The sequence below is a fragment of the Sphaerodactylus townsendi genome, linkage group LG02 (genome assembly GCF_021028975.2).
Source record: "Sphaerodactylus townsendi isolate TG3544 linkage group LG02, MPM_Stown_v2.3, whole genome shotgun sequence".
In the NCBI taxonomy this organism is placed as follows: domain Eukaryota; kingdom Metazoa; phylum Chordata; class Lepidosauria; order Squamata; family Sphaerodactylidae; genus Sphaerodactylus; species Sphaerodactylus townsendi.
In genome coordinates this window covers 69,452,765-69,474,165 of record NC_059426.1, presented here as the reverse complement: position 1 = coordinate 69,474,165, position 21,401 = coordinate 69,452,765, and the positions used below count along the sequence as shown (strand labels likewise).

The following is a 21,401-nucleotide window of genomic DNA, read 5'->3' as shown; positions in this document are numbered from 1 at the left end:
TCCCTGCTCCCACAATTTTGATGTATATGGATGCTTGGGCACATGGACCACATGCATTATTAAACAACCGAATACAGAAATGTAGAGTTATAGTCAAGGGATTTTGTTTTAAAGCAGATAATTATGCTGCAGATTGAGACTGAAGAATAGGTAATAGCAGAGGACAGGTAAGCAGTGGAGGAACGATATACTACACTGCCAAGCACATCATACAACAAGCACATCACACAATAGTCTTCTAAGTAAGAGGAGAAGTAGAACATCAGTTTAAACCTCAAATGGCTGCAGAACAGTATGGAAAAACTCACTAAAACCAATTAATTGAAATAAGTGAGAGGATGACTGGAACTAAATTACATAGAAAGGTCAGCTAGGGAAAAACATTTTGGATGAAACAGCCTCTAGCTCGCAGGAAGAACTCAGCAAAGGGTGTCATTACTAGAAAAAAATAGCTAGCAAAAAGATACATACCAGTCTTTCAGGAGGTTCCAAATTCAGTCAGACTGACCCTGTTGCCAGACAGCTGAGTGAAAGTGAGGGTGATCAAATGCTGGAAGCAGCCCTTTTATTAAAACAATGCTCAACATGCATTCACCCCAGTCCACAGATTCTAAAACACAGGGGCAACTGTCTACAAGTCCCCCTGTCTATGAAGCAAATACAGGGGGTTAGGGGATAACAGGCTTTGGATGCCTGCACATTACCATGAAGTCTGGATGCTTTGGGCTAGGGTAGGGCTAGGGTAGGGCTAGGGTAGGGCAAGCTGAAATGAACTTCTGCAGGGTGAATCACAGGTGTGGTCCAGTCCCATGCAACTCTGATTTATGTTTGAACAACAGTCACATGACTGGAGCTAAACTGTTCCAGCATGGAATAAGAACCACACCCAGCAGAGCACTCTGGCTGTTTCCATATGGAGATATGAAACAGTACCCTCTGAGCAACAGAGAGTGGGGTGGGGATGGTGGTGTCTGCAGACCCTGTCCCCATGCTGGTCTTTGCTCTTCCTGCATCCGACTCCTCCAACACATTAGCACACAAACACTGGCACTCACGCCTGGCTCCCTTGTGGCCTGGCAAAGCCCCTTTCTTCACAGCCAAACAAGAGCTACAGTTCAATTCTAAACAAGAAAAAAGCTTCCGGGGGGGGGGGGTTAGCTGGAGCTGAGGTGGACTTCAGCTCCACCTCCCTTCCCAAATTGATGGTGATCAGAAGTCTTGTTCACAAGTTACAGCAAATCGGTGGCGGGGGGGGGGGGGATGGTCCCTGGGGCAAAATGGTGCCTGGGCCTGCCCCCCCCCGCACAGTGCCCCCCCACTTACCTGGGTTCAGGTGGCTGCAAAAAGCAGCCTGCTGAAAAAGTAGCCTGGTGGGAACTACACTTCCCAGGAGACCTTGTGAGAGGTCCAGCCACTTCTGAGAAGGAGGAGGAGCGTAACTGGGCCTCGGTGTGACATTCGCATGCTGCCCGGGCAGGCCAAGGTCCAACTACACCCCTCCTCCTTCCCCAAAGTGTTGGGGGTAATTTTTCTGCCCCCACATGACACCCACAGGAGTGCCTGGGGCATTTGTCCCTGGATATCCCTGTGGCAGCTACGCCACTGCAGTGAATGCACTTACAATCCACTTACACAAGTACATTTGCTTTTTCTTTGTAACTGCATTGACTAACTTTCATATTATATTCAGCTTTTTTTATGTACCCAAAGAGATTAGGAACAGATTTAAGCTCTTGCTTCCATAGATTCAGTCACAGGCACTCCTGAGGCACTCAACAATCTTCTTCAAACGTTGACTCTGCTCTCCAGGAAACCTCAACAGGGACTGCAGAAAACTCAGGAGTTCGGGGCCCTTTGTGTTAAAAAGAATGCGAAAAAGAGTCACTGCCTTTATGGAGTCAAGTGATGGTAGTTTTCTAGCAGTGCAATCGAGCTTGAAAAAGACTGAAGCTGCTTGCTCTGGAGCCTCTGGTCAGGTGGAGCTAACAGTATAAGGCTAGAGGGATAAAGAGAAGTCTCTTTCAGTCTGAGCTTGGCTGAGGCCATGCTGCTCCCATCTCCATGTGGAGATCGGGTATGGCACATCCAACCTCCAAGTGGAAATGGAAGTGGGGTGAGCTGGCTGGCCCTGTTCGTGACCTTCAACTGCAATCCCAAAGGGGGAGTTCCCAATCACAGCACAGTTGTGGGGCGATGCAGGAATAAACCCCCCCCCGGAATTTGGTGCCTAGTGGAGACCTCAAGATAATACCTGGCAGATAAGATGCCATAAGACTCTGTTATTTCTTCTTCAGCCGTATTTCTGCCTCTCCCTCCCCCAGCAGGGCTTCTACCTCTAACCAACAAAATCCAGTCCTCTTCTGCGGTTTCTGATGGAACTTAATTCAAGGATAAGACTGTCCATCTGGTCCCTCTTTCTTATCATGTTATTGTTGACACTTTCCAGCTCAGCATAAGATTATCCCTTGTCAGTGCAGCTGCACTGATTAAAAGTAGACGTTGCAAAAGTCACAAAATACTACCATCTCTGTCACTGAAATAATTATCTTTTTTAAAATGAACCTCTCCTGCCTTTCTGCCTTACAGTGGGACCCAACGTGACTTCCAGTAAGCCCAGACAATCAACCACACAACATAATAAAAACTCATGAGCAAGTGATGAAACCAAACTGGAAATTATTTCTTTACTACACATACAGGGAAAAAAGCCTTGTGGTTCAGAATGGCAAGATGCAGTGCTGCAGTCATGACAGAAATTGGTTTCAGGTAGCCAGTTTAAGGATGACTCTGCCTTCCATCCTTCTAATGTTAGTAAAATGAATAATCAGATTGCTGGAGGTAAAGTGTACATGTCTGGGGAAGGCAATGGCAAACCACCCTGTAAATATAGTCTGCCTAGTAATGTGATGTCACCCCAGGGGCCGGAAAGGCCTGGTGCTTGCACAGTGGACTATATTTTCGCGCATACAGAAAGAAGGGGCGAGATGTACCACAACAAGGGGAAGAGAAAGAGTGGTTTACAGCCTGCTGTCTCAACTTGGAGAAGAGCCTTCAAAGCTGTAAGGAAACTCACACTGTCAGTTTGGGGAAGAACTGTTACATAAGCTGAGGCTTTACACGCTATCAGTTTATTGCACACCAAATGTGCATTTGTTTTTCATTTGGTGCACATCACCCTCACATCTTTTATCAAGGTTTCCACATGTTCAAGTCATGTTTTCAGGTCACTCAAGTGTGTCTGGGAGTGTACAAGTTTTCCTACACAGAGAATATTAGGTGCTATTGCATTTGTTGCATTGAGGACAGGGGCAAGCACTGGGCATCCAGGGCAGCTGCCCCAATCAGGGAACCCCTGCACAGGGAGCCCCACCCTGTCTGCCAGTTGCCTGAGCCCCTGCCCCAAAGCCCCTGCCTCCATGGAGTTTCTGCTGATCCTGTGCTGCCTGAGAGGCAGATGCAAGAGCAAGGGTTATGAGCTGCAAGGTTGAGGTGGCCCTGACTACTCTACAACTGATCCCCTATACTTCCTGAGACTCGGGTGCAGGGGAGTGCAGTGATCTATAGGATGGTGTCCTCACTGCCCTTCAGGTGATCTGTCAAGGTCAGTCCTGATTACTGTGACTGGCAGTGGCTGTCTAGGATCTCCTGCTACCTGTTCCTTCTAACTAGCAGTGCTGGAGATTAAACTTGGGTCCTGTATGAAAGTCGATGCTTTACCACAGAGCCACAACCCCTCCTTCATCTATTCTGAATGGCCGTAGATCTCCATGGTTTCAGGTAAAGATCTTTCACTCCTTTACTTCCAGAGCCTTTTATTTGTGTGTGTGTGTGTGTGTGTCCAAAACAGAAAAGTCAGATCAAAATTACATTTAATTCTCAAGACCAAGAGAAAAAACAAAATTATCCATATAACGTTATACGAAATTTTTTAAAAGTCTTGATGCAAATTCTGATAATAATCCAAAATAACTGAAAAACCATTGGTAAATTATTGCTGCTATTACTTTCTATTTTTCCACATAAAATAAGAATGACGTTGATACATTATTTTTCATAATGTGATTAGTCATTTGTTTTCCCCCAACAATCTCCTTTCTATATATCATAAAAATTGTTAATAATTTATACCCATCATTTCATCAGTATTTTTCACATTTCACCATTCTTTCTTGAGAACAATATGTATAATCCACTTGTATTGAATTCTTTGATGGATCTCTTATTCACAAAGTTTGTTAATTTTGCCACTGCTACATATTCCACTAATTTGCTTCCCCAGTTTCCTTGACAAGGCATTCTTTTACCTTCCATTTTGTTGCAAGTACTGCTCTGGCTACGGTCGTTGGGTATTGAAACAGTTCTCCTGCGTCCTGAGCCTTTTTGAACTGGACATGCTACAGACTGAATCTGGGACCTTCTCCATGTGAAGCGATGCTCTGTCACTGAACCCATCCCAACCCTGTTTAGACTGCTCCTAGGAGTTAGTTAGGGGGAAGGGAGAGGGAGGCCTCTCCGGGGGGGGTGGGGAGTTGCAACCCTTGGTAAGGCAAAAGATGCATCTGTTGAGTTAGACTATGGTGAGCAAAGAGGAGGGGGAGCTACAGGTTCCTGAGGAGATGTTCAAGGATGTCAGTTCTATGTAGTGGGAGACATAGATGCCCAGCCCAGGTAATCTTCCTTGGCTCACTAATCTCCTTCCTTTCCCCAGCCAAGGCAGCCTCTGCTCTTCTTCCAATTCCTAGTCTACCTGCCCCGTGCCCCCCCCCCCCCGCCCTTAAAAGACCAAATATTGGCAGTGGTCATGGTAGGCTTCAGGCACATGAGGCTTCTGGGATCAGGGCACATTCTTAACATCCACACTGGGCAGAGGCATATTGGGGGGAAATGGCACTTGGAGACAACTCCTTCTCCAGGTGCCCCCCCTGTGCTTGGGGGCAAGACTTGGGTGTGGCCCTGATCTGAGCCCCCACTCCCCACCCTCCATGCCAGTCAGCTTTTGGAAGCCAACGTTTTTGAAAGCAGGGAGGTGGGGAATGAGGCTCATGGGTGGGGCCACCATCCAACCTCCATGTAAGCCAGGGGGTGGGCTTGTTGGGTGGGGGTCCCAACAAGCCTTTGTGCAGGCTAGCTTTTGAAAGCTGGAGTTTTTGAAAGCATGTAGGCCGAGGAGCAGGGCTTGGGGGCGGGGCCCTGCCCAGAACCCGCCCCTAGCCTCCATGCAGGCTGGGGACAGGCTTGGGGCTGGGTCATGCTCCCGAGCCCTGCCCCCCGCCTCCGTGCTTTCAAAAGCTGGCCTGCACGAAGCCCGGGGTGCGTGGCTTGGTGGCGTGTGGCTGGGGCATGCGCCATTTGGTTATGTTGGGGGGACCCCACTTCCTCAACTGATAGCCTTGGCCTTCCCCAACAAGCTTGATTTTACACAGGGGAAGAGAACAAGCCGAATTTTACAAGGGTAAGAGAACACAAATGGAGGGCCTGTTTATGTACATTATGTGCCATAAACTCGACCTCCAAAACCTCCTCCCTTTAACAGCCTCAAGTCATACAAACTAAGGGCTGTGGTTTCCTTTACTGGGACAATCCATCTAATGTAGAGTATTCCTCTTTTCCTAACATCTTCAATGTTTCCTAGCGTTATTGTCCTTTCCAGTGAGTAAAGTACAATAGCTTCAGTTTAGTCATTTTAGCTTCTAACAGCATAATTACCACATATTTTACTGGGCTGTACTTTATCAGGCCATGAAGGAAAATGTATTAGGTGTTTCCCAAGTCAAAATTATGTGTGCCGCTTTTTAAAAATTGTCTGGGAAAGGGCCAGGCTGAAAAACTTTCTCCTTGGGTTGGGTTTTAATGTTTGCAGAAGAATTGAGGGAATATTCAAACATTATAGATAATGTAAAAGCATAATTATTCTTTAACATTTCATGGAGGTCTACATAATTGATCCTAACATTTAAAAGAGTTGTTTATAATATATGTTGATTATATACGTATGCATTTAGAAAAATGTGTATGTAATATATGAGGGGTGTCATTTGAGGCCTGTCTGTCAGGATTAAATATTCAGGGGGAAAGGGTGCTGTGTTTGGGTGAATGTTCATGTTTGGAGGTCCAGACCAGTGTACTTACATGGAAATGGAGCCTGTACGAAGGACTCCTATCAAACTTCATTTGGAGGAGTGGTGACTCAGACCCAATTCTCCAGATTAGAGTCTGCTGTTCCTATTGACTACACTACTCTGGCTCACAATCAAAGGTCTGAATCCATATTATTTATATTGCAATACAAGAAACACCCACAAGGTGTCTCTGTGCTGTGTAAAAAGAAACAAAACAAGTTTAATGGAGTTGGGCAACCTATTTGCTTTTGGCTTGTAGCACTTGCCTTTCTGAGGGCCATCTGCACTTTGTCTTCTCAGCAGCAATGCCATGAAGCAGTGATGCAAAATAAATAAATAATGTAATTACAGTTCCACTGCTCACACTTCATGTTAGGAGAGCCAAATCCTGATATTGTTTATGAGGAATGAGCGCTTTCAAATATCTTACCTGAGAGAACCTTTTGTATACTCATTTATATACCGAGAATCCTGCATGACTGCCATGAAATCACTGCATTTTGTAAGGATTATGGATGTGAACTTTTATGGTACATTTTTCATTTGTGAAGGATGGTAGTCAGCTGTTTGGTGCAAATCATTATACATGAAAGAATAGGTTGTTGTAAAACGCACCCCAGTCTGCCTGCTATGCCTACTTATTATAATAGAAGACCAGTAACTGTAGACAGTCTGTCTTTCATAAAAACCTGCCTGCTGATGCTGATCTTTCATGGCAGCCACACAGGGTTTCTTGGCATGCAGACTGGAATGAGAAAGTTTCCCTTGGGTAAGAAGTTTGGCACTCAAAACTTTGTCAGAACACAGTTTGAAAATACCACAGGTTGGAGTGCTATTTCTTCCAAGCCTCCATCATGCAGATTTGCAATGAACCTGTGGGGTGCATTAGCTGTCCATGAGTTCCTCTTGATATGCCCTGGTTGTGCTAACTAAATATTTAGTGCCCAGGGAACATGTGATTATATAATCTGAACTAGCCAGTTATTCTGAGCTGTAGGGTTCAAAGAGACTTAGAATGGGCTAAACCCCCAGTGACTCAGCCACTCTTTCAGTCTGTTGCAAACTCCCACGAGGCCTTACAGGGGTCACATACATGTCAACTGGTATTAGGTTAGATTGCCATTTGAAAAGATAATCTTTTCAAACACTTGCTTGCAATGTATGAAAAGCTGAGTGCTGCTCAGATGGGAGAAACTATCTCAGAACAGGAGCTTGTTTGTGCATTAGAGTGTTGATAAGCTAGTTGGAGGTAGGGCTGCACAGTATTCACCTTACTAGCTCCAGACTGTAGCAAAATAGACTGATGGCACTTCCTTATGGTAAGAACACTCCATGTAGCTTTTGTTGTCTTGATTTGGAATGCCCAGGATAGCCCAGCCTCATCAGATCTCAAAAACTAAGGAATGGCAGAGTCATGACACAGAAGCAGGCAATGGCAAACCACCTCTGGATGCTTCTTGCCTTGGAAACTCCATGAGGTCATCATAAATTCATTGCGACTTGATGGCCAAAAAAGAAGGAAAGAAAAAGGACAAAGTGACAGCGCTTTTTGATTTTAATATTACGCTGATGATTTATACTTAAAACAAATATTCTGCAAATATCATTATGGTCATTTCCTCTATCAGCGCTGACTTCCATGTCTTCAGATCCCTGCTATAGCAATTAGTGCATGGAATTACAAATTTTAAACGGTGTTTATGATACAAACAAGTATCCTCACTACCTGGATGCCTTATTGACAACTTGTGCTTACACCTGGGGAGATTGTCAAGAAAGACAGGTGCGTGATCAGACATAAAAGGAACAAAGTCTGTTTTTTAATTGTCCAACTTCACTTGAATCTAATTTGTGTGACTTTCAGTTTGAACAATGGCATGGGATGGTTGATCTCAGACTCACTCTGAGATCTGAAGTTCCAGCTTGCGGTTCTAAAGAGAGCCACATGCCCCTCCAGAGCAAGGAGGGAGCATTAGAAAGTTATACAAGCTCCTGAGACAATCTCTCCTGGTTGAGAACAAGCAGAAATTCAAACCACAGAAACCAACAAGGGTGGAGAAGTCAGAGCTCACGGGATCGTCACCGTTCCCAGCTGGAGCTGCAAGCCCTCCTTCTTCTGTAGTACATGTCTCTCGTTGATGGAATGAAGAAGAAAAAAGATAATTAAAAGAGAAATCTGTTGCGGATAATCTCAGAAAGTATCAGAAGAACTCCGTAAAAGGTATGGAAGATGGGAAAAACTCGAAAGTCTTTAAAAAATGTAAAACAGACTGAGCTAATGGGGATTCTTTGAATTGAAGACATTGGAGAATGAGTGCTACTCTGTGACTGCATAATAAAACTGATCTGACGATTTCTCGAGCTGGTCGTTTGACAGAGTAAGACCGGAAAAGAAATGCTAATTTGAAAGCATCATTCCATAAGAGAGGAAGGCAAGAGTAGTTCCAGAGTTAGTTTACTGCTGATTGTGGGTGACTGTTGCATAGTGCCACCTAGTGGCCACTAGAGTCATTAGAGATATAATGTCCTCAACCAGAAAAGGCTTGGATTTATTGGAGATAATGGAGCTATCTGGAAACATGAAAGCTATGGCTGCTAATATACAGATTCTGCAGTCTGAAACAAACTCTCTAAAAAGCAGTATGTGCTGCTAGGAGGCAGGGGCATGGCCGGGTCTGACCCTGCAGGGCAAAGCAGGTGGCAAGCACAAGTGTGGTCAGGTCACAGTCCAGTGGGTCAAGGCAGATGGTAGGCAAGGTGTAGTCAGGTTACAGTCCAATAGGTCAAGGCAGGCGGCAGGCAAGGCATAGTCAGGTCACAGTCCAGTAGGTCAAGGAGAATCGAGGAGCAGGCTAGGAATCAATGCAGAACCAGGCACATAGCTGTGACAGGTAACACACTTGTTGCACCCAGGTAGAAGCAATCTCACAGCTAGGCTTATATAGAATGCCTTATTTAGGGGGCTGGGGTTCTGTGAGGAGTTAGTCCTCATCTGATGCAGACACTTCTAATCTCCCATACCTTGCTGCCAAAAGCACTCCTTTTGTGCTTCTGCAGCAGCAGCCTCTGCTTCTGCCTCCTATGCACAGCTGGCTCGTCACTGGGGTCCCTAGGAGGATCTGCAGGCTCCTCCACCTGAATGTCTTCAGGCAGGGAAGGACTGGACATTGGCTCTGCTGCTTGGTCTTCCCCAGGAGCAGCCAACTCTGGCTGCACTGTGTCCTCAGGTTCAGCCTCAGAGTCCTCTGTGTCCTGGTAAGTACCCAAGGATTGGCTCATGACACAGTATTGGAAATATTCCAAGCAAAGAATTGGGAAATATACCAGCAACAATGACTGAATTTTTTGGAGTTTAAAGAAATAAAGTTTAAAAAAAACTGTACAGCTGGAAGAAAAAAAGTTAAAAACAACAAAAGAGGTCAAACTCGGTACTAACTCTGTACAAATGGAACTTAAAGATCATGATCAGATCATACTTTGTCTCCAATGTCAGACCAGAGAGAAGACCTTAAGGCTGAGACAAATACCAGAACAAAATTCTTCAAAAGAAAACAATAAAAAGAAAATTGCCTCAGCACTGTCCAATTTTTTGAAGATGAAAGAAGAAGAGATTGCTGCAAAGATTGAAAAAGTTCACAGAGTTAATTCAAAAAATCCAAAAATCACAGGGATTTTGTAGAGAAAAAATTTAAAATCATGGGGATTTTGTCATTTTCCTTGCAAAAGAAACTGCTGATCAAATCTTAGGCCGTTTCCGCACGGCCAAAAGCAGCGACGCGATGACGTCGCAAATTGCGACGCATCCCAAAAAAAAGCGTTCACACAGTGAACGAAGCGGAGCTGCTTGGGCGTCCATATCTCCGCGAGAAATGTGACGGATTCGCGACGAAGCCGCTGCGGAAAGGCGAAGCTGTCTCGCGCGACGTTGCGCCTGCGCACTTGCATGGCCACGTGCAGGCCCGACGCCATTTGTGACCGACAGCTCCGTGGCATAAGCCTGTTACGCGACGAGTGCAGCGTCGCTTATTCCACAAATCCATGAGGGAAAAAAGAGTGGTTTTAAAAGCCGCTTTTCCTGCATACACCGTCTTGACAGCTCGGTTTAGCGTTTTCGCGACGGCGCGACTGCGCACCTCCGCCGCTGCGCGTGCGAACGCTCTCGCTCTGACGCTTCTTTTTCCGTTGCGACGACGTCATATTTTGCCCGTGCGGAAACGGCCTATGTGACTCATTGGAAATCACCACTCAAGATGGAGGAGAAAGATTGTGATGAAAGAAATACCTTTGTCTTGAAAAAGAGAAAAGATTATGCTTTTCTAGCTGATACTGTAAGGAAGAAACAGATAAAATTTACTTGGGTTAAATGGGAGAGCCTTCTTTTTACATACAAAGGACAGCAACAGAGAATCACCTCTGCAACAAGTACTAAAGACATTTTCAAGAAGAACATTAAGAATTTTACTTTAAAATATCCAGCTGTTGAATTATTGAAATGTTTAATGAAAGCTGATAAAATAGATTAAAATGTTAGATACGAACGTTAATAGAGAAATATTGAATATCAGTTTTAATTATATTTGTGGGAGAGATGTTAAAGGAGGAACAGAGGATTTTCATATATAAGTCTTCAATTTTGGAACTAAGGGAGATAAGGTTATAATATAGTTATATCTGCATTTAGTTTGCTATTTTCTAGAAACTGAATATTGTTTAAAGTACTTACTAAGATCTCAAAGATCTTTCTGGTTTTGATATTAAGGATATTATGGATGACTTCAACAATGGGTGATGGGCGGGAAAGTCCAAATAGTGACCTGTAATTTTTCACCTAAGTTCCCTTTGTAGTAAAGAGTGACTGAATCACTATTGTGTAATTGTTCTTATTCATTTTATTGTAGCTGTTATAAAATCAATAAACATTATTTTTTAAAATCTAGTGTGTGTTGACTCTGCTGTGAAACTAACGGGAGGTGAGTTCTTACAATGCAATCCCAGACTAAATCACATTTTTCTAATCCCATTGGCTTCAAAGAGCTGAAGAGGGTGGAACCCTGTTTAGGATTGCTGTGCTAAACTGAAAATAGGCTGCTTCTTTGTTGCTGAAGGTTTTTGCAAGTTCCCTTTAATGGGTAGCTCCCATCCTTATATGTACTCAATGATTCATTGTTGCCTCTTGGCACAAAGTGGTGAGCTGCAGTACTGCAGTCCAAGCTCTGCTCACCACCTGAGTTTGATGCCAGTGGAAGTCCATTTCAGGAAGTTGGCTCAAGGTTGCCTCGGCCAGCCATCCTTCCAAAGTCAGTAAAATGAATACCCAGCTTCTTGGGGGGTAAATGTAGATGTGGAAAGAAATGGCAAACCAGTCTGTAAACATAGTCTCTAGCATTTCCGTTCTCTTTTGTGGCTTCACTACAAATTAAGTGGACCCCTACTGGTTATACAGATAAGCTTGTGATTCCTACTTCATATTCCATGTTAAAACTCCTGACATGTGACCCTGGCCTATCACTTGTTTGGTGGCTGCCTACTTACCAGCTCTACTTCATATATGCTTACAGACACCCAGAATGGTTAAGAACATAAGAACATAAGAAAGAGCCTGCTGGATCAGACCAGATTCCATCTAATCCAGCTCTTCTACTCGCAGTGGCCCACCAGATGCCTTTGGGAGCTCACATACAGGATGTGAACGCAATGGCCTTCTGCTGCTGCTGTTCCCAAGCACCTGGTCTGCTAAGGCATTTGCAATCACAGATCAAGGAGGGTCCAGATTGGTAGCCATAGGTTGCATAGTTTCCATCAGTTTTCTTCTTGAGTTTTAATGGTTTTCATTGTTAATTAGGTCCTGTTGGCATTTGCAAGTGTCTGTCACGGATCAGAAGTTATAAAGTTACCTGACTTTTTTTGTTTGACTACTACTACTAGTAAGAGAATGTATATCTCACCCACGTGAGTGAAAGACCACACTAGCTACAAGGCTAGATAGAAAGCAAGATGTAGTCTAAACTGTGTACTTGCTAGTATAGCATTTCTTGTTTTATATCCATGGAACGTTTTCCCTTTTTAAGCTAGTAAACATTCTTTATTCAGCATCTCTGCATTTCTTTATTTTGCCACTGCGCAGTTCAGCTGCTTAAGTATCTCTCTGAATATATTGTTCAGAAATCCCAACAGGTACCCATACCTCACACGAGTCTAGCTGGGTTATTTTGAAGAACCCTGAATTTGGTCTGTTAAGGTTAACCTATAATGGACCAGTGTATTGTTTAAGTGGATGCAGCCTGATCATGTGATCTCAGTTATTTAGAGATACAATATCATGGTGGATTGCTATAATGCACTAGTTTGGCTGATGAGAAGACAAAGGCAGCAAATTTTTTACTTTTCAATTGATTGTATAATAAAGTAGAAGAGCAGTGAAAAAGCTCAAAGGTAGTTTTATAATAAACCAATTAGCACTGCATGCACCAGGGGCTGATAATGAGAGAATCAAAATGGACAATTAGGACAGTTCTTCTGATATCAAGGTGGCAGTTTCTTAGAAAACACTGGTCATGCTGACCCATAAAAATTAATAAGTGTTAATAATTACATAAACAGAGAATATTGTCACTTCTACTAAGAATGGAAAGGGCACATCTGATAAATGAAAAAGACCAAAGAAAAATACAGAAGCCAAACTTTCCTCTTGTGATTTCTGAGATTTTATTTCCATTTTTGGTAAAGTACCCTGCTTCCCCTTTTGCTTCTTGATTTCTCTGTTTCTTACTTCATTCTCTTCCAAAGTATTGTTATTTATTTCTCTTGCCTTTTTGAAGATAGTTTGGTGATTCCTCTGGGTGGGGGAGGGAGAACTGTGAAAATTATTTTAGAAAGAAAACAATTTACCTAACTATAGGTGCCAGCACACTGTAAACAGCAGTGTAGTGTGAATATAGCCAGACAGCATATTATTCTACCTGGTCAGGAAGAGCTTGGGGTCCTAGACAACAGTATGAAGCAGGAGCTGGAGAGCTCAGAGGCTCAGTTTGATTCTGGCCTCAGGGAGGCGAGGGTTGAGCTTTTAACTGCAGGCTTGAAACCTGCAGTTTAAAGCTGGACCTGGGCCACCTGAAATCAGCATCGAGGGCCCTCCCCATTCTCAAGCTCCACATGGTGTGTGAGAGCGGGGTAAACCCAGCTGCTGCCACTCCCACCTCTATGTGGAGCTTGGGGATGGGGCCAGCTGCCACTCCCAGCTCCATGTGGAGCTTCAGTCATGTTCAACCGCAACCTCTTCCCTGAACTCAGTGGGGAGTTTGGGGAAGGGGTGCAATTAAGGGGCATGCAGTGAGCCCCTCACATGATGATGGGGACGGCACCTGGGGCTAAGCTCTCCAAGGCTCTCTTAGCGACACCAGTGTCTGGGACTGGGACCAATCATTTTCTCTCATCCTAACCTACCCCACATGTTTTTGTTGTGAGAAAAAATGGAATCTGAATAATGTTGTAAGCTGCTTTGAGTCCACGTCATAGGGAAACATGAGGTATAAATATTTAAAACAAAATAAGTTACCTAAAATATTTAAAAGGTCTCATTTTTACATGTGCAGTATCAGTGCTGAAATAAAACATATTTTGTGGGTTGAGGAATAGTTTTTCAAGGGCTTCTCAGATAATATCATAACAGTACCTAGAAAGGAAAGAAAGCGAAGTATAGATTGCTTGTTTGAGGGTGCTGATTTGTTTGGACATAATAATTGCCAGAAGCTTTCCTTCCTTTGACTCCCAAATTGGCAGTCTCTGAAAAAAATTGTCTCCATTTCCAAAACAAAAGTGGATGTTCCCTAAATCTGGGAGTGCATTTATGTCAGTTGAGATAGGTAAAGACAACCACAAGACATGGTGATGGATAACAGGGCAGGAGGCTGCTTCTATTCCAGGAAAGTCAGCAGGGCCAGGATGTGAAAAGGGAAGAAGTCAGAATAAGAGGATTGGGTGGGAGGCAAAGAGTTGTTAAAGTGTCAGTTTTTCTGCCAGACTGATGAGATACAACCTGGGAACAATGAGAGCAAAGCACATCAGACCAAAGTTCAAAGCAAAGCTCTTCCCTGAACGGTATTTTTGATGTGTTTGGTAGTAGCGGAGATATGTATTACAGCCCATGCATACAGCATGTTCTCACATCTGTGCTGCTTCCCCCAAAATAAATCACTTCTTAGGAAGAAAGGGGATTAGAGCAGTAATTGTGCTGGAGAGCCAGCAGTCACAGAACTGGCCCTGTGTTCTCTCTCAAGTCTGTTTTTAAATCACTTGACTAGAATGGGGGGGGGGGGTAACCCCTCATTACTTGTCAGTTTTTCTGGCTTCAAGTGGGTGAGGGTAGTGTTCCAACAATTATAGACGTAATGAGTTAAAGATTGGGCTGAGGTGTGAAAAAATGCTGGTGTTTATTGAACAAATACAGGAATTGTTAAACCTTTAATGTACAGTCTTCTCCTGTCCTCACTACACACACTGTGCCAGATATAATTGCTCCTAAATCCCCTTGTAGCCATGAAACACTAGGTTATGCTGGTGGGGAAAATCTTTATTATGTGGAACCTTATCGAAAAGTCTTGTTGAAATGAAGAAATGAAGATAAACTGTATCTACAGCATTCCCCTGATCCAGCAAGGTAATAACTTTCTGGAAAAAAAAGGAGATAAGGCTAGTCTGACATGACTTGTTATTGGGAATTCCGTGGTGACTCTTAGTAATCATGGCCTCCCTTTCTTAATACTCTAGAACTGACTGATAATCTGTTCTAAATGTTTTCCAGATATGGACATCAAGCTGACAGGTTGGTAGTTTCTCAGATCCTCCTTTTTCTCTTGATGAGGATGGGGAAAACATTTGCATGCCTCCAGTCTTCTAGCCCATCAACTGCTACCAGTATCCAATGTTAAAAAGTATTTATTAAAAAGAAAATGTTCACAAGCATACTTTCAGCACAGCATCAGACTAAGCAACGGGTTCAAAAGAAATGAGAGATGAATGCAATTCATCTTTCTCTTTCTCTGTCCATACCCCATCAGTTGTTAAAGTTGGGCAGAATCTTAGATCACTACTGATCTCACAGAGTTCCCATTATCTGGAAGATTGTGTCAGCTCCCTGGGCAAGCACATTGTCAAAATGGCTGCCGCCTCCAGGACGGCAGACATGAGCTCTGTCTCCTTGTCAGAAGAGACACTCCTGCTCTGCTCCCAAGAGTTTTATCAATTCCCAGTCCCACCCCCTTGACCTGGTCAGTCTGGGCCAAGGAATCTTTTCCTGCGGGATTTAGGTGTCCTCTTCCTGATGTCCTTCCAAATCTGTGATACCTGCTTGGAGAAGGGGGGAGGGCTTAACCCATCCCATTGTCTCTCACTACCTGTATTAACATCTTTGAAGGGTGGTTGGGCAGGGATAGCAGTCTGCTCAAAGAAATGTTTAAAATGTTCCCTTCGAACCTCTAAGGGTGAGGGGATTCCATTTCTTCATAGAGGCTCAAAAATTACATCCACAAGTTATTTTAGTACCCTTGGATGCAATTCATTTGGCCCTAAGGATTTCATTTCATTTAATGAAACTAGGTGTTTATGTACTACCCCATGTCAATCCTAGACTACAACTCCCTTCCCTCATCTTATATTCTGTTTTTGCCATGTTCAGCACTGTTTCCCTTGCAAGAAAAGACTGAGGGAAGTAGGAATTGAGCAATTCTGCCCACCTGTTACAATTTCACTTTCCTGCCCCACAATGGTCCTTTCTGCAGAGCAGAAATAAAATGTCTTAGAAATCTCTCAGTAAGTTAAACAATTCTCCAGAGTGTGTGTGGGGTTACCATGGGTTCCTCAGATTCAAAATAATTGCAGAAGTCCTCCAACTCAAACTCTCCCACACTGAAGTGCTGATATTCCTCTACTAAGAGTTCCAGGGGGTCAGCTATTAATCAGATTCTACCTCAGAGTCCTCTGTTTCCTCTCCTCCATATTCAGATTCAAGGGACTTAGTATCAGTATGTAGTATGTAAAATATGTAGCCTACACTTGTTGAATCAGTGTTGGTGTACTACTGAAAAATCACCTGTGTAAGGGTCTGTTACTCCAGTCAATAATTGAGACTCAGGAATATTTCGAGAGCTTTATTGAACTGTGTCAGGACCTAGGCTGGAAAAAGCGGGAGCTGGCTCTCAACCTTTTGCAGTCAGTTTATATCATCAAACATTCAAACATCATCCATTCAGACAGTCTCCCCTCCCATTGATTCCCACAATTGCCTGCTTGAGAAAAGATACTGTGAATGCAGTCTTGTTATGAGTTAGCCCAAGGCCGTGACAAACTCCCTTCTCTAGGAAATGGGAGATGGGGAAAAGTATGCATACTTCACTAGTTACAAGCAAGCCACAAAGAGACAGAGTAGCGAGGTCCTTAGGCCACAGATAACAGCAAGTACAGGTCTGACCTTGGCTCCAGCCCTGTGATGCTAGGCCGCAGGAGAGCCAGGGCTGTACACCACTCTTATCTTCTTTGAATGATTTGTAAAATAATGCCACTTCCATGATGATGTGGAGTGAAGATACAAGAAAGGATTAAGCTGAATTTTGATCAGATAGGCTATACCAGGGGTAGGGAACCTGCGGCTCTCCAGATGTTCAGGAACTACAATTCCCATCAGCCTCTGTCAGCATGGTAGCCGTACCATTGGTGATGCTGATAGAATGGACCCTGATGAGCTATCTGGAAAATTGTAGTTCCTGAACATCTGGAGAGCCGCAGGTTCCCTACCCCTGGGCTATACTAAGGGATTCCCAAGATGAATTTTTCCAGGTGGTACAATTATAATGGGAACACAGGGGGCCTTAGACAATAAGTCTGGAGGTCCAATAAGTCTGGAGGTCCAGTCTGGAGGTCCAAGTGATACATCAAAATGACAAGCAGCTACTTCAAATAAAAGGTTTTCATCTGCTTCCTCTTGAGTACCATAAGGATAAGAGTCATTTGCCTACGCTAATGCCTCTAGCACACCTAACTGTAATAAACTATCTTCATCTAAATTAGGGGTGGCCAACCTATGGTGCTCCAGATGTTCATGGACTACAATTCCCACCATTGGCCATGCTGGCAGGAGCTAATTGGCCATGCTGGCAGGGGCTGATGGGAATTGTAATCCATGAACATCTGGAGCACCATAGGTTGGCCACCCCTGATCTAAATAGTCCTCAATGTTCATATTTCCTCGTTTCAGAACAGCATTCATAATCCATCCAGCAGCTTGGCGCCCCAGGTTTTCTCCAAGCCTCTTGCTCTTGGGGTTTCATCAGCTGCTAAAATGTTGGCTACCTTGCTGTTATCTGCCCCGCTGCCACCAGCTGGTGTTGCTGTCTTTCATCAAGTACAGTGGATCCAGCCGGTTCAGTGGCTGAGCTTTAATGCTGATGCACTAGCAATACCTAGAATGGTCCTTTCCACTTGGGTTCTAGGTAATGGACCTACGCACCTGCACCATACAACTCTGGCAAAATTCTGATACTCAGCTGGTCATCACTGGACCCCTCTCTCGGTTGTAGCAGAGCTTTCATTACACACCTATTAGGTAGTCGTGGACATATACTGCGTTGAATTGGTGTCTCATCCTGATGGTTCCTGTAAAAAGAATGAGCTGCCATGGATCAATATGGACCAGATTCCTGTAAGATTTAATTTCTAGTTATCAACTCTCTCTCACATACCTGCCTGCTTTAATCTTAAAAGGTAGGATCGAGGCGATGCTGTAGGCGGAGCAGCGGCGGAGGTGTGACCAGTCTGCAGAGGGGGCTTGGCGGGGCATTCCAGGCTGGGGCGGGGGCGGGCACTGCCGCAGCAAGGGTACAAGGTGCACGGGTGCCCCGGGTGGAGTTTCACCTCGCTCCGCCTCTGGGGTAGGAGCATCTATAATCAGCTTAAATGGACCTGACTTGACCTAACTGTAAAAGACCCCCCCCCCCCCGCATGCAGAATAATCTTAAGGGCAAAGTGATTTATCTGTATAAAGAACAATATCCTGTCTGACAGCCTTGTGATTTCTAACCAGATTGTTACTTCCTTTTTGTATTTCAGTTGTTTGAACCCACTTGAAACCTATTAGTATGCTACATTTCTAATCTACCATTAAGTGCAAAACTTTACTAACCACAATAACATTTGTCAATTGAACTGAAGTTTTCAAGGAAAGAGGGTTTGCTTTTGTCACTTTTATGTTTGTTTATTTATTTATTTACTGGTATTTAGTACTACTTTTATTATCCACTTAAAACACTGCCATTTAATCAACCTAACATCTATGTTATTCTATAAGGGCATTGATTAAATTATTTCTAAATAATATAAATTCATAACACTTGTATGTGCCCTGCATTGGACGATGGCTACCTTTTCTGGCAGCCTGGGAGCCTTTAGAAGGGCTGCTATTTCCTTTCCAAATCCCACTGTTAAGACAATATAACCCAATGCATGGACTAACCAAATAAATATTTGGAATTTGTGTAAACGTTACGTTTAAACCTGTGCCTGAGTGTACAGCCCAACTAAACATGATAATTTCTAGTCATGATGAGTTTCTCTAATTCTTGTATGCAATTGTGCTCCAGTTCCCCTTCAACTGGTGATACTCTTGCCGCATAGCATAGTTTAACGCATAGCTAGTTTTACACTGTGCCCCAAGTTCCAATATTGCTGGGATTAGATGAGGGCTTGTAAAACCGCTTTGGTCCTAATATCAGCTTAACAGCTTCTCAGATACGAGCAACAGGTTGCAACTGCGGCCTGCAAACAAACCACCAGGAAACTCTGATAAGTCCCTGCCCATGTCAGTAACTTATTGGCCACCCTCCTTTGTTTATGTACAACTTACTAGAATGGTTTCTGTGGATGGTGGGGAAGGGGGGATGCAGTACTTTCACTTCAGTACAGTACTTTAAGGCTTGTATTGCTTAGTAATATTCCCCAGTTAGTTTTAAAACTCACTTATATAGATTTACAATCCATGGTGGATTCCGCACAGGACAAATATAACAGATGTAGGATGCTGTATGAACTGTTTGGGGGAGGGACTTAGAAGAAGAAGAAGAAGAGTTTAGATTTATATCCCCCCTTTCTCTCCCTTGGCAGGAGGCGGGCTTCTTATCGCACCCTTCCCCCCCTCCCACGCCAACACTCCTGTAGAGATAGGTGGGGCTGAGAGAAACTCCAAAGAACTGTGACTAGCCCAAGGTCACCTAGCTGGCATGTGTTGGCGTGCACAAACTAATCTGGTTCACCAGATAAGCCTCCACAGCTCAAGTGGCAGAGCGGGGAATCAAACCCAGTTCTCCAGATTAGAGTGCACCTGCTCTTAACCAATACACCTTAGGCTGGTTGCAGTTCTCTCAGAACTCTCTCAGCCCCACCTACCTCACAAGCTTTGTCTGGGACCAGACTGGCAGAAGGTAAGATTGTTGACATCTGTAGTGATGATACATATGTCTTTGGATTAATGCCTAACTATTAAAATTTTATCATTCCCATATTTAATTTTATTGTTTCCCCCCTTAAGCTCAATTTATTACTGTCACCACTTGCTAGGTCCACTTACTGGTATAAACTTTTGCCTGACATGACACTAACTGTGAGGCCAGGGATTACGGTATAGAAATCCCATAAATAAATAAATAAATAAATAAATAAATAAATAAAAATAAATAACTGATGACTATCACCACACTGCTTCTGTTTTTCCTAGTTAGAAGAAGAAGAGGAGGAGGAGGAGGAGGAGATGTTTCGATTTATACTCCATATTTCTCTCCTGTAAGGAGACTCAAGATGGGCTACAAGCTCCTTTCCCTTCCTCTTCCCACAACAGACACCAGAGGTAGAGTGTGGGGAAACTGCGCCTGGGGTGTGTTTGCAACCTCTGCCCCTGCTGCAGCACTGCCCACCACTGTTCCACCCCTCCACACCCCCTGCATGGCTCAGCCATGCCTCTGCCACAGCTCCGCCCCAGGCATCGCACCTCCCTGCCCCATTGGTGTTACACCACTGAAACACCTTAGCCAGGATAGGTGGGACTGAGAGAGTTCTGAGAGAAGCTATGATAAGCCTGTCACCCAGCAGGAATGGTGGGAAGTGGTTCTACCAGACAAGTCTCTGCCACTCCAGATTGGAGGGAGTGGGTAATCAAACCCAGTTCTCCAGATTAGAATCCACCTGGTCTTAGCCTCTACACCACACTGGCTTATCTGTGAGAGCGCTATTATAATTCCGCAAATGAACCCTACCAGAGGAAAGAGTATAGTGGAGTTTTCACACATAGCCGGTTTGAGGTCCAACCTGCTTTTTAAAAAGAGTGTGGTTTCTTAACACTCCCTCCTCCCACTGATGGGGTTCCCAAGGTATAATAAACTAATCTTTGCAGTTCCAATCCCACTGGTAGGTGACATTTCCGGACCTCTACTAAGTCCTTTATTTTGGATGGTTGAACCCCTGGTTCACCATTCTCCCCTGCCCTGAGAGTAGCAATCTACACATCAGTGATGTGTCAGAGCAGTAGAGAAGGGATGCCCAGAGCCTTGACCACTCTATCTCTCTAACTGAAGTTGAATCCCCTGGGCTCATTCCGCACATGCAGAATAATGCACTTTCAAACTGCTTTCAGTGCTCTTTGAAGCTGTGCAGAATGGCAAAATCCACTTGCAAACAGTTGTGAAAGTGGTTTGAAAACGCATTATTTTGCGTGTGCGGAAGGGGCCCTGGAGTTTGAATTTCACAGTATAATGTCCTTCACTTCCAACACCTTTCCTGTATTAGGACTTCACATTTTTTCCTGCTTGTTTCCTATACACTATGCATTAATGCTGAGATATTCAGATCCATGGTTTATGTGCCATAAGGTTTTAGTTTGTTTACTTATCTGCAAGTTAATGTTTCCTCACATATGTGCCACTCCCAGCAAATCTTTAGTGTTCTTATCTGCAGTTACGGGCATCGTGCTAGGATTTTTGCCTTGCTCCCTCTTAGGATTTAGTTTAAAATCCTCCTTATCAGGTTTGCAAAGCTTTTACCAAACACATTTTTCCTACCCTCATCTCCCAATAGAACAGCTTCATCTTGAAAGCATAAGCCATGTTCCAAAAAACCCAAACCTTGTCTGATGATGCGATTCATTTATTCACAGTATTCTTCTTTCCCTTCCTAAGACATGGCTTTCCACGGGAAGAACTGAGGAAAACATAACCCATGTTCCCAGCCTCTTTATCTTTTTACGCA

The 21,401-nt window shown here is 44.0% G+C and overlaps 1 long non-coding RNA gene across 1 annotated transcript in view; it reads right to left on the bottom strand.

The window, feature by feature from the left end:
• Positions 1-1,744: 1,744 nt before the first annotated feature.
• LOC125425982 overlaps positions 1,745-21,401 on the bottom strand; it is a 67,020-nt gene continuing 47,363 nt past the window's right edge. The window contains exons 3-4 of the long non-coding RNA XR_007243482.1: positions 17,620-17,765; positions 1,745-1,852 (exon numbers count right to left, since the gene is read on the bottom strand). This is a non-coding gene — a long non-coding RNA (uncharacterized LOC125425982). The remainder of the gene's footprint in view (positions 1,853-17,619; positions 17,766-21,401) is intronic.